General features: G+C 36.7%; 1 pseudogene; it reads left to right on the top strand.

Moving 5' to 3' along the window:
- Positions 1 to 349: 349 nt before the first annotated feature.
- On the top strand, positions 350 to 7,549 carry LOC121832650 (zinc finger protein 120 pseudogene; annotated as a pseudogene).
- Positions 7,550 to 13,058: the final 5,509 nt, after the last annotated feature.

Below are 13,058 nucleotides of genomic sequence, written 5' to 3'. Positions count from 1 at the left end.
GGCTGAGTCAGCAGATGCCATCCTGCCATCCAGGGAGCTGCATGTATTGGCACATGGTAAAGCCACAGAACATGTGGCGACATATAGATGAACAGAAATGGGCTGAGTTTAAATGTAGGCATTAGTTAGTGGTAGGCCTGAGTTGATGGCTGAGCAGTTTTAATTAATATAAGCTTCTAAGTAATTATTTTATAAGTGGCTGTGGGGTCTGTGGTGCTGAGCAGGACCAGAGAAAACTTCAGCTACAAATGGCACCCAACGTGGGGCATAAAACCATAGAAAGCTTAAAAAAAAAAAGATTCTAAAACAGACTAAAAACAGCTTCCTAGTTGTGTCTCTCAGGCCAACCATGAATTCCAGTATGGCAGGTTCTCAGTGGCATGCAGTCTTGACTTACAACATGGTGAGAATGAAGCATCTCCAAGTTGCACATTATGCTGAGTGGTGGATTTAGCCTTTGCTAGTACAAACAAACAAACAACAACAAAAAAAAAAACAAAAAGAGAAAAGAAAGAAAAAGTTTCTGGGCTACATGCTATTGGATGGAAGCATAGATTCACAGCTTCTAATAGTTGGTGGTGAGCCTACTTCCCAGAGCTGGTGGTAAATGTAGTTCTGCCATGTTGGGAAGCCGAGGTAGGCTGAGCCAACAGCCAATGCTGCCATTTCAGTCCTAGTAATGCTGCAGTTTAAAGCAATAGATTCACAATAAGACAGATTCAGATGAAATGAACCCTAAATGGTTTACACTGTGTGTAAAAATGTATGTAGGCTTAAAAGAGAGGGAAAAAGAAATATAGATAATTATATTAAAAAATAAATTCTTTAAAGAAAAAGTAAAAGTAATATAAAAAATAAGCCACATAAAGATAAAAATCACACAGAGTCTAGAATATATTGTCTTTGGGGTTTTTAATTACACAAAGACATTTGATTGTAAAGGCTGCTCAGTTAAACCAATATGTATATTTTAAAGATATCTCGACTTCAAAATTTGAATCTAAGGATGTGTTGCTTTGGAAAGGAGGCTCTGCTTTTGTTTCCACATGAAGCAAGATGCTCTGGATTTGTTCCAGAATAAGATACATCAGGTTTGACCAGCCAAGACCTCTTGAAAGGTCTCTGATGACACCATGGCCCAGATAATCCAACGTTCAGAATGGTTTCAAGGCAACTGGCTCAGACAATGCAGCCTCACAGACTATTTCAGTCAAGACTTAACCATAATTCTTAATTTTCTCAGGGTCCCCATAAGATTACCAGCACCTTCTATCTGCAAGAAGTAGCCTGAAAAACTATGGCCAGATTTCCAAAGAATAGATTATGGATGATTGTCTTTGTTTAGGTTTCTGGTTACAAATTGTTATTGGTCATAGTCAATTTCTTTCTAAATAAAAGAAAGGGAGATATAATATAGAAATATAGGATTAATGCTTTACATTGCTATAGATTTTAGTTTATTGATACAAATTTGAAGTTAATTTTGTTATACTATATATAACTACTATATTTAAATAAATATATATTTATACTTATTTAAATAGATAAATAAATATATATATTTAAATATAATAGTTATATATAGTATAAATATATATATATATATATATATTATGTTTAAGGTATTATGTTTGCACAGCTCATTTGATATTGTAATGTATAATTAAGAAATACAGATTAATAATTAGTCTTCTATGATAGTCAAACTTATAGTCATGTTAAGTTTTCTAGGTATACATAGATATTATTCAATTAGGTAGGTAATCTTCAAACACTCCAAAGACCTACAGAATATAGCATTTAAAATGTTCTAAGAACTTTGTAAACATTGAGACATGTCTGCTCCTGGCAGCACCAATCTACTTCAGAGAAGATAATGGGCATTGAAGAAACTCATTATGGAGTTTGCCTTCTTTGTGACAAAAGTTAACCACTGGGCAAAAAAGTGCCCTTACATTGACTGCTTGATGATATGTTATATAAACTAAACATTCAGGAGCCATGGGAAGGTGACCACTGAACTTTATAAGGTGAGATGTTCCTTCAGGTTCCTGCTTCACAGAAAAAACTGCCAGATATTCTACAGGACACAGAGAGAAGCAACTGAGAGACACTAGGCCTGTTGGCTAAAGAATGGATGTCCCAACATTGCAGAGAAACTTTGGATGACTATCCAGGCAGCCAGATGTCTGTCATTCTAGATTTTTGGAAGTTGTTTACAATGTTCTTCCTATTTATTTAGATAATATTATATCCTTCTGGGGTAATTGATGTAGTTGAAGACTAGATTGTTATATTTTTTTTGGTTATGATACCAGATAAATTAGATATAAAACTTTAGACTCACAAATAGAGTATAGAAAAAATATTTTCTTTAATTTTGCCAAATACAAATAGGCTAAATATGTAACTATAATTCTTTCTTAATAACTGTTTTTTATATATAATCTTACTGTGTTGAAGTTAAAACCTTCCTTTTAAATAGAAAGAAAAGAGGAAATGATTGGAATGTCATTCTGTATGCTGTGAATGTGTGCTGCTCTTGTTTGGTTGATAAATAAAAGGCTGATTGGCCAGTAGTCAGGCAGGAGTTATAGGCAGGATAAGCAGAGAGGAGAATTCTGGGAAGAGGAAGGTTGAGCCAGCAGACAACACCCAGCCATCCAGGGAGCAGCATGTAATGGTGCAAGGTAAAGCCACAGAACATGTGGTGACATATACATAAACAGAAATAAGCTGAGTTTAAATGTAGGAGCTAGTCAGTGGTAGGCCTGATCTAATGGCTGAGTAGTTTTAATTAATATAAGCTTCTGAGCTTTTAGTCTATAAGTGGCTGTGGGGTCTGTGGGACTGGGCAGGACCAGAGGAAACTTCAGCTACATGCAGTTCCACTGGCAGGCAGGTCATTCATCCATTTTTACAGTACAATTTTTAACAGTGCTTATGAACTCATTTTCCTTAGAGTTTCTCACTTTTAACTGCATGATTTTAGCTCTGGTATTAGTTGGATATAGATTTCAAGTTGATTTATGTTTCTGAAAGACTGGCATCAATATTAAATATCCATTACAGTCTGATAATTTGATGTTAATTTAGTTTTCTGTCATTAAAATGATGGCTTTAAAATACATACTGTTTGTATGATGCATATTTTACTCATTTAGTTTCAGTGTGTATATTTATATCCAGAACACTCTTGCATGCAGCCTAGAGAGTTAAATTGTTCTATAAATTCTGACTTTCTCAAAATTTTTGACATATATATGTGTATGTATGTATTTAATATATTCTACTTACATCACTTCTCTATTTCCCTCTCCCCCTCCACCCTCTCATATGCACCTGTTCTCTCTGAATTCATATATTTTTAAGAGCTATAATTGATACATACACACATATAATAAATAAATTATAGCTACAACCTGTTATGCCCATTTAGCATTTCCTATATGTATGTTTTAGAGATGGCTATGTAGTAGAGGTCTCATTCATGGAGGAGACTGATACTACTCCATCTCTCAGCAATCTTTGATTACCTGTAGCTGTCATCTAGGGGTGGGACTTAGTGAGATTTTCTCCCACCTACATTAGTATTGTGTATATCTCATTTAGGTGACCCTATTGTTGAGATTTAATTTCATATATAAAGGAAACTATTTCATACAGATATTCTGGTCCTGTGGCTCCTACAATATTTCTACCTCCCCTTCCATTAAGTTCCCTGAGCCTTAGAGGTAGGGGTTGTAATATAGATGTTTCAATTGGGACAGGGCAGCCCATAGTAAGTTTCTATGCATTCTATGAGAGGCAAATCCAAGGTGTTTTTGATAAGGGATGAGAGCTACATGTGTTTCTGAGTATAAGCACAAATATTAAGAATGCAGTTAGGAGTTATAGTGATTTGGGAAAGAAACTGTAGAAGAACCTCCTCTATGCTCCATGGCCTCACCACTGATGACTATGGCTAGATTTATAGTACTAGACAAAAACTGTCTCCACACTGAGTGGGTTTGAAGTCCAATTAGACAGTTGATGGCTACTGCTAAGATCTAAGTGCCACCATAGCATACCAGGGCTATTTTACTCTTCCAGTCATTGTTTTGGTTCACAGGCAACTCATTTGGATGTAACTACTAATTACCTTTATCTTGTGACACCTTGAATCACTCTTTCTGATATAATGAGACACAATTCTCAAGGAGGAGGCTTCCCAGTCAGATGCAACCCTACAGATTACTCCAAGTCCTGATTCTGAAGTGTGTGGTATCTTTAGTAATGGGGACTTACATTCAACTTCCAGGAAAAAACAAAGGTCAATGGAAATACCTTATATTGCTTTGAAAGTTGCTTATATTTCTCTGACCAACAACTAGAAATAGAGTTCTTTAGTAGGACAGGTCCATAGGGTTGAGGAAATTGGCTCAGACCAGTTGCCAAGGCATGCACATAATGTACACCTTAATGAGCCAACCTTGAGTCTGCCTGAGAACCTAGCAACAGGAGCTTTCAGAGTTTCTGATCAACGTCAGAATTTCTGATTATGTCCAGCCAATGAGAGACAACGACACAGACAGGGTGCTAGGAAGAGGTTATATAAGGCCTTCTCTGTTATTGAATAAATGAGTTCATTATTTGCCTTCACAACGACTCCTGGCGTCTGTGCCATTGATGCCATAAGTTCTTACCCTCTGCCCTGAGGGAACCTTTAGAATCCAAGCAACAGGATTCCTCATGCTTGGTACAAGAGTTCTGTCAATCTACGTTTCTTGGGGGAGCATACGTTTTGATTGTGCCCCTCCCAGTCAATGGCAGCAGTTACTGGAGGTCATAACACATCTCTCTCCAATTGCTAACAGCAGCCTCTTCTGTGTACATGAGGATACATGCATCCTTTCACTTCAGGGAACATGAACATACACACATACTTGCACTTCTGTGCACATGAGCACACAAGCATGCTGGCACAGCTATTTTCACGTGAAGAAGAAACAGATCATGTGAATACACAGAAGAGTGTTTTTATTGTGAGCACTGTCTGATAACAACAGGGCATACTCAAACCCGATGGTGTTTCTAGTACAGTCTCCCATAAGTCTTCTAGGCAAGTCATGTTATTTAACACTCTTAGAAGCAATTTATCATTGCATCCCCATAATCATGATCATCTTTGGGTGATTTTAACACACATAATCTTTCATATTAGGATATGTTTTTTTCTCTCTCTCCTTACTAGGTAGACCAAAAATATGCTACACATGGAGATATGATATAAAGTTTATAAGAAAGAAATGGATGATATAAAAAATCATAATATGAAGTTTTCACAACTAATATATTTTATACAGTAAGCACACAGATTTTCCAGGTGAATATCTAATTTGAGCAGGAAAAAAATCCTAGTGCAAAAATGAGATTAGAGATTAATATTGAAAGATAAATTCTTTATGGATAGAGCAGGGGTTCTGGCTACTACAGGTGGATATAAATACAGGAATGTCAATGACTTTGTAATAGGTATTGTTAGTATGGCAGTAGTGGATATTCATGTCAAGCTTAGCTGATTCTTTCACTTATCTAATGTAGTAGTACAGGATCACTATGCTTTATAGGTAAGTAATGTGATAAAGTTTCTGTTTGATAAAACTTTCTCTAAAAATTTAGACAGAAGATTAAAAATTGCATAGATATTGTGCTTGGCATTAGCCAGGCATGGACGTATATCCTCATAGGGTGTTTCCCATGATTGATTGACTGAGGGAGAGAAGACTAGGACCTGGTTTACTGATGAAAAAAATCTAAACCAAAACAAAACAAAAAAATCACATGGAGGCTTATTCTTTCTTATGAATGGTCAGCCTCAGCTTAGCTTATTTCTAGCCATTTTTTTTAACTTAAATTGTCACCTGTGCCTTTTGCCTTTGGGCTTTTATCTTTTTTCCATTTCTGTATTTCCTGCTCTGTTGCAAGTTGTGTAGCTGGGTGGCTGGCCCCTGAAATCCTCCTCTTCTCCTCCTTTTTTTTAATCCCTCAATCCTCTCTTCCCAGATTTCTCCGATTTATTCTCTGAGCCTGTCAGACTGTCTTTTCTTCTTCCTTGCTGTTTGCCATTCAGCTCTTTATTAGACCATCAGGTTTTTTAGACAGGCAAAGTAACACAGCTTCCCAGAGTTAAACAAATGCAACATAAAAGAATGCAGCACATCTTTGTATCTTTAAACAAATGTTCCACAGTATAAACAGATGTAACACATCTTAAAATAATATTCCACTCTGGGCAGTGGTGGTACATGCCTTTAATCCCAGCACTCAGGGGGCAGAGCCAGGCAGATCTCTGTGGGTTTGAGGCCAGCCTCGAGATCCAGGACAGGCACCAAAACTACACAGAGAAAACCTGTCTCAAAAAACAAACAAACCAAAAAAAAAAAAAAAAAACAATAATAATAATAGTATTCCAGAACACTTCCTTTAACATTTACTATGTTAAAGTTTTAACTTTAACGTAGTAAACCATATACAACAAAAGAGTTATCAAGTAAGAATTACATTTACATTATTCAGTCTATTTGCATTTAGCACATTCAGAGAAAATAGTCCCCTCTCTATCCCATGCTACTGACTCCAAAGCTTTATAACTAATTTACTTTCTATCATAACTAAGGAACTGCAATTATAGCTTTCTAGTCTTCAACTCCATCAAAGACCGCAGACGGATGAAATAATACCTGAGTAAACAGGAAGTGTTTTGCAATGAACTCCAGAAACTCTAGAAATGACAGAGACGTCTAACTGCCTGGACAGTCACCCATAGTTCTTCTTCAATGTTGGGCATCCATCTTTAATCTACAGGCCTACAGTATCTGGCAGACTTTTCAGTGAAGCAGGAAATTTGAAGAACTGTTCGGCCTTATATTGGCAAAATTTGTCAGTTGCTTTCTTCTGTGTCTTGAAGAATATCTGGCATACTCATATGTGAAACAGGAACCCTGAAAAACTGTACTATCTTATTTTGGCAAAGTTCAGCAGTTACTTTCCTGTGGGTCCTGAATGTCCAGTTTGTAAAATATACTGTCAAGCAGTCAAGGCAAAAGCAGTTTCTTGCCCAATCCCTAATTTTTCCAAAAAACTCCTATGGAGTTTTGCTGGGGGATGTCTTTCTGTATGCTGAATATATGTTGTTCCCATTGGTTAATAAATAAGCTGATTTGTCCTATGGCAAGACAGCCTAGAGGCAGGTGGGAAATCCAGAGAGACAGGAAGAAGAAAGGAAAGTGGGGTAGATGGTGCAGGCAACTGCCAGGAGAAACAGGATTTAAATGTACTGAATGCAGTGAACTATGGTGATGTGCATGTCAGCTTCACCTTGGAAGAGTGGATTTTGCTGGATTCTTCCCAGAAGAATCTCTATAAAGATGTGATGCTAGAGACCTACAGGAACCTCACTACCATAGGATACAGTTGGGAAGACCATAATATTGAAGAACATTTTCAGAGTTCTAGAAGACGTGAAAGGAAAAATGTAACTGCAAAGATGCTGCAGCATGTGGATTGAGCTGCAGAATTGCAAGTTTGAGGCATGCAGGCTCGGTGTCTCCAAGCAATGCAGTGTACTGCATGGCACATTTAGCTTTCACTCATACAGAAAAAAAAAAGAGTTTGTGAGCCAGCTGCATGCTAACTGAAGGCAGCATGGACCCCAGAATTGACAAGATAAGTGTGACTCTCCTGGGCAGCTCCACCATGCTGGGAAGTTGAAATGGATGAAGTTAGCAGCCAGAGCTGCTGCTTCAATCCTAGTCAACCTGCATTTGAAAGCAATGATCAGAAAAGGATTACAGCCTCACAATAAGACAGATTCAGATGGAATAGACCTCTAAATTGTTTACAGTGTGTATAAAAATATACATAGGCTTGGAAGAAAAAAATAAATATAGACAGTTATATAAAGAAATAGATAGTTTTAAAAAATAAAGTTTTTAAAGAGAAAGTAAAAATAATATAAAAGTTAATCCATGTAAAGATGAAAATTACACAAAAATCTTGATATTGTATATTATTACATTGTCTCTGGGAATTTTTTTGTTTGTCTGTTTTTTGGTTTTTGAGACAAGGTTGCTCTGTGTAGTTTTGGTGCCTGTCCTGGATCTTGCTCTGTAGACCAGGCTAGCCTTGAACTCACAGAGATCTACCTGGCTCTGTCTTCCAAGTGCTGGATTTAAAGGTATGTACCACTGCCGCCCAGGCAGCCTCTGGGATTTTTAACTGGATAGAGATATTTGATTAGAAAGGTTGCTGAGTTAAACCAATATGTATATTTTAAACGTGTCTTGACTTCAAAATTTGTGTCTAAGGATGTGTTGCTTTGGAAAAAAAGGTTCTGCTTTTGTTTCCACAGAAGATGAGAAGTTGTGGATTCCTTCCAGGTTAATATGGTTCCATTATGGAAGACCTGCTGAGAGGTCTTTAGATGACCCAACACCTAGAACAGCTTCAAGGCAACTAGCTGAGATGATGCAGTCTCACAGAATACTCCAGTTAGGGCAGATTAACAGTGTCCCCAATCAGCAGGAAGTAGTCTAGAACACTATACCCACATTCCCAAAAAATGGATTATGGATGTTTGTCTTTGTTTAGGTTGTTGGTTACAAATTGTGATTGGTCATAGTCAATCTCTTTCCAAAAGAAGAAAAGGGGATATTATAGATATGATAGGATGAAAGGGTAGATCACTGAATTTACTTTTAAAGAGCAACAACTTTTTAAAAATGTTTTACATTGCTATGGATTTTGGTTTATTGATACAGATTTGAAGTTGATTTTGTTATACTGTATATATATTTCTACTCTTGTTTAAGGTATTATGGTTATGCAATCCATTTAAAATTGTAATATATAATTAAGAAATACAGATTAATAGTCACCTAGGATAATCAAACTTATAGTCATGTTAATTAAGTTTTCTATGTATACATAAATATATTTCAATTAGGTAGGTAATCTTCAAACACTTCAAAGACTTACAGAATATGTCATTTAAAATATTTTAAAAACTTACATGTTCCTGGACAGTGAGACACATCTTCTTCATTGACTTCAAAGAGGACTATGGGCACCAAAGACACTCCATATGGACTTTATCTTCTTCTTGGCAGAACTGACCATTTGTTCTTGCCTGGAGTGCTTGAAAAAATGTTGCATAGACAGGAAATGCGAGACCTATGGAAAAATGACCACTAAATTTTGCCAGAACAAAGAAAGATGATCCTTCAGATTCCTGCTTCTCAGAGGAGACTGCCAAACATTTTACAGGACACAGGGAGAAGCAGTTAAAAAACTCTAGGTCTATAGGCTGAAGACAGATTCCCCAAGATTGCAGAGGAACTTTGGGTGACTGTCCAGGCAGCCAGCTGTATCTGTCATTCTAGATTTTTGGAAGTTTCTCACACACATTTCCTGTTTATTTAGGTAATATTATATTCTTCTGGGGTCTTTGTTGTGGTTGAAGACTAAATAGTTACAGTTAGAATTCTCCTTGGTTATGATAAAAGAAAAATTGATATGAAATTTTAGACTCACAAATATAGGATATATAATACATTTTTTTTAATTTTCACATATACAAATAGACTAAATATTGTAACTATAATTCTTGCTTTATAACTGTTTGTTATATATAATTTTACTATATTAAAGCTAAAACCTTACCTTTTGATTAGATAGAAAAGAGGAAATGCTGGGGTATGTCTTTCTGTATGCTGAATATATATTGGTTAATAAATAAGCTGATTTAGTCTATGGAAAGGCAGCTTGGAGGCAGGTGGGAAATCCTAGAGAGACAGGAAGGAGAAAGGCAGAGCCTGTGGAGAAGCTGGGAGCTATCATCAGGAGAAGCAAGATGTAAAAGTATCAGTAAGCCATGAAGCCACGAAGCCACATGGCAATGCATAGATTAATAGAAATGGGTTAATTTAAGATATAAGAGTTAGCTAGCAAAAGGCTTGCTATAGACCATACAATTGGTAATTAATATTAAATCTATAAATGATTATATTATAAGTGGCTATGGAATCATGGGGCTAGGTGGGACTGTGGAGCAGGCAGGACCACGTGGTCATGTGGGACCAGAGAAACCTTCCAGCTACAGATTTTCTTTAATGCCCATGTTCCTTTTATGAAGTAAATTTGTACTGCCAGGAGCAGATGTTTCTCATTGTCATAAAAAGCCCTAAGTTAACAAAATATTTTTAATGCCATACTCAATAGGCCTTTGAAGTGTTGGGAGACCATTTATCTAACAAAAAAATACCGATTTAACTTAAAAAGTTACCTAATGTGACTACAAGTTTGATTATTATAGATTAATTATTAACCTCATTTCTTATTTATACATTCCATTTTTAAGTGAACTGCATAAGTGCAATACCCCAAACAAGAGTTGAATCATATATACAGTATAAGGAAAATAACTTTACATTTGTAATACTATATCAAAATTCATACTAATGCAAAATATCTGAGATTAACAGTTGTCTTTTTATCCTACATTCCTATATTCCCCTAAATTATAACAAACATCCATAACCCATCAAATAACCAAAAGCTCCTCACACCATTTCTTGAAAATGTGGATGTCATTTTGTCTAGAGTGCTTCCTGATGTCAGTGAACAAAGGCATCTTTAGGGGTTGCTGAGAAAATATGAGTTGATTACGAAGTCCTGGGAGGACCAACTATAACTTTGGATGATAGATATCACCTGTCAAGTTTTAGGAGGTCTCCCTTGATCAAACCTGATCCATATTAACCTGGGACAAATCCATAGCCTCTTGTTTCCTGTGGAAACAAAAGTAAAACCTCCTCTCCAAAGCATTTTTTACTTCCATCAGACAAATACATTTTTGACTTCTTTTTCCTTTTTCTTCTTTATTTTTATGAAGAGATTTTCTATTCATTTTGTGTATCAACCACAGATTCCCCTGTCTTCCCTCCTCCCACCCCCAGCCTTCTCCCCAACCCACTCCCCGTTCCCACCTTCTCCAAGGCAAGGTCTTCCATCAGGAGTCAGAAGAGCCTGGTACATTCAGTTGAGGCAGGTCCAAGCCCCTCCTCCCAGCACAAAGGCTATGCAAAGTTTGACTTCTTTTTTAATGTTAAGATAATCCTAAGGTATCTAGGTTGGTTCAATTTTGCAGTCCTGTTCAATGTTGTAATCTCATGTCTCTTGGAAGCTGTTGTTTGCTTATCAACAATCAAAAAATTCAAAACCAACACATAATACCAAATAGGATCCAGACTCTCTGTGTATTTCCCATCTTTATGTGGCTTTTTTCTTTTCTTTTACTTTTACTATCTCTTTAAAGACTTTACTATTTATTAAAAGTGTTTATTTCTTTCAGTGACTGTCCATACCTGTTTTCTTTTTTTCTTAAGCCTACACCCATTGTAAAGCACAGTGGAACCTGTTTAGAGATTTTTTTCTTTATTTTTTTTCTGTCTGAACCTCTTTTATGCACATTTCTAGTCTTTTTTGACTACGTGAGCCAACTTTTAAACTGTTAAGCTACAGCTGGGTGCTCTGCACTGCTTTAGTAGCTGGCTCTGCCCACCTCTCAGCTTTTAAGAGCCAAGCCTATAGATCACAGCCTGGTCAGAGTTTTATCTGAACAGAAACTGCATTCACCCTTCCTAGAGCTCTAGAATGCTAATGCTTGCACTATGGCAGGCATTTTTTTTTTAAACTTAGCTTGTTGTTCCTACTTAGCTGTGCCAGCTGAATAACAGTGCCTCTTTAAAGAGCTGTGTCCTTTTTCTTTTTTCCATTCTATTTTTAGGTCTCTCAGGCCCTACATGGAAATACAGCCCCATGTGGGATGAAAAATGTAGTTGGTTGTTTTACTGTTTTTACTTTTTTTTGACTCTTTGCTCTTTGGGGATCCACTACCCATCTCCCAAATAAATCACAAGGAGTCTTATTCTTTGTGATGAATGCCCAGCCTTAGCTTGGCTTATTTCTAGCCAGTTTTTTTTTAACTTAAATTATTCCTTCTACCTTTTACCTCTGGGCTTTTACCTTTCTGTATTTCTGTATGTCTTTCTTTCTTACTCCATTGCTGGTTGTGTAGCTGGGTGGCTAGCCCCTAGATTCTTCCACCCCTCTTTTTCTCATTCTTGATCCTCTCTTCCCAGACTTGTCCTTCTATTTATTCTCTCTGCCTGCCCACCTGCCTTTCCTTTCTCCTGCCTTACTATTGGACATTCATCTCTCTATTAGATCAATCAGGTGTTTTAAACAGGCACAGTAACACAGCTTCACAGAGTTAAACAAATGCAACATATCTTTGCATCATTAAACTAATGTTCCACAGATATAACACACCTTCAAGTAATATTCCACAGCAGAGAAGCTTGCTGAGTATGGAGGAAATACAGAACAGGTAGTAGAAAAAGGGAGTTATAAATACCAGGCAAAACGATGTGACCAATTGCAGAAAAGAGGACTATAACGGACATGAGTGCTTCTTTTGTATTTTGTTAAGTATGCATTTGTATGGTTATTTGTGTTTTCTTTCAATTTTTTTTATTGTATGTTGTAGCATCAAGTAAGAATATCAGTGGTATCATATTTATTTGAGATACTAAAAGGATGTTCCCCCAGGGGACACTGCCACCTAGTCTAAATTTATAATGTTTGCTGTTATATGAGGGATAGTTATGGTGTTTTAGGCTCAAGGCTTTGTTATGACCTTGGTTGTTGATTTCATTTGTTAATTACTCATGACAAGGGAGGCATGATTGTGTATCAAGTTGATAAGGGGTGTACTTGTTAGCTGTCAACTTGACCGTATATGGAATGAACTACAACCCAGAAATAGAGGACACACCTCTGAGCTAGGTCTTGAAGCAGGAAAATACATGCCTTTAATATAGATCTTGAGGCTGCAAGATACACTTTTAATCTGGGTTACACTTTCTGCTGGAAGCCTGTATAAGGACATAGAAGAAGGAACATTTTGTTCTTTGCCTGCTTGCCCTCACCTTTCCAACACATCCCCTCTTTCACTG

The sequence above is a fragment of the Peromyscus maniculatus genome, chromosome 10, assembly GCF_049852395.1.
Source record: "Peromyscus maniculatus bairdii isolate BWxNUB_F1_BW_parent chromosome 10, HU_Pman_BW_mat_3.1, whole genome shotgun sequence".
Lineage (NCBI taxonomy): Eukaryota > Metazoa > Chordata > Mammalia > Rodentia > Cricetidae > Peromyscus > Peromyscus maniculatus.
This window is presented reverse-complemented; position numbering and strand designations above follow the sequence as displayed.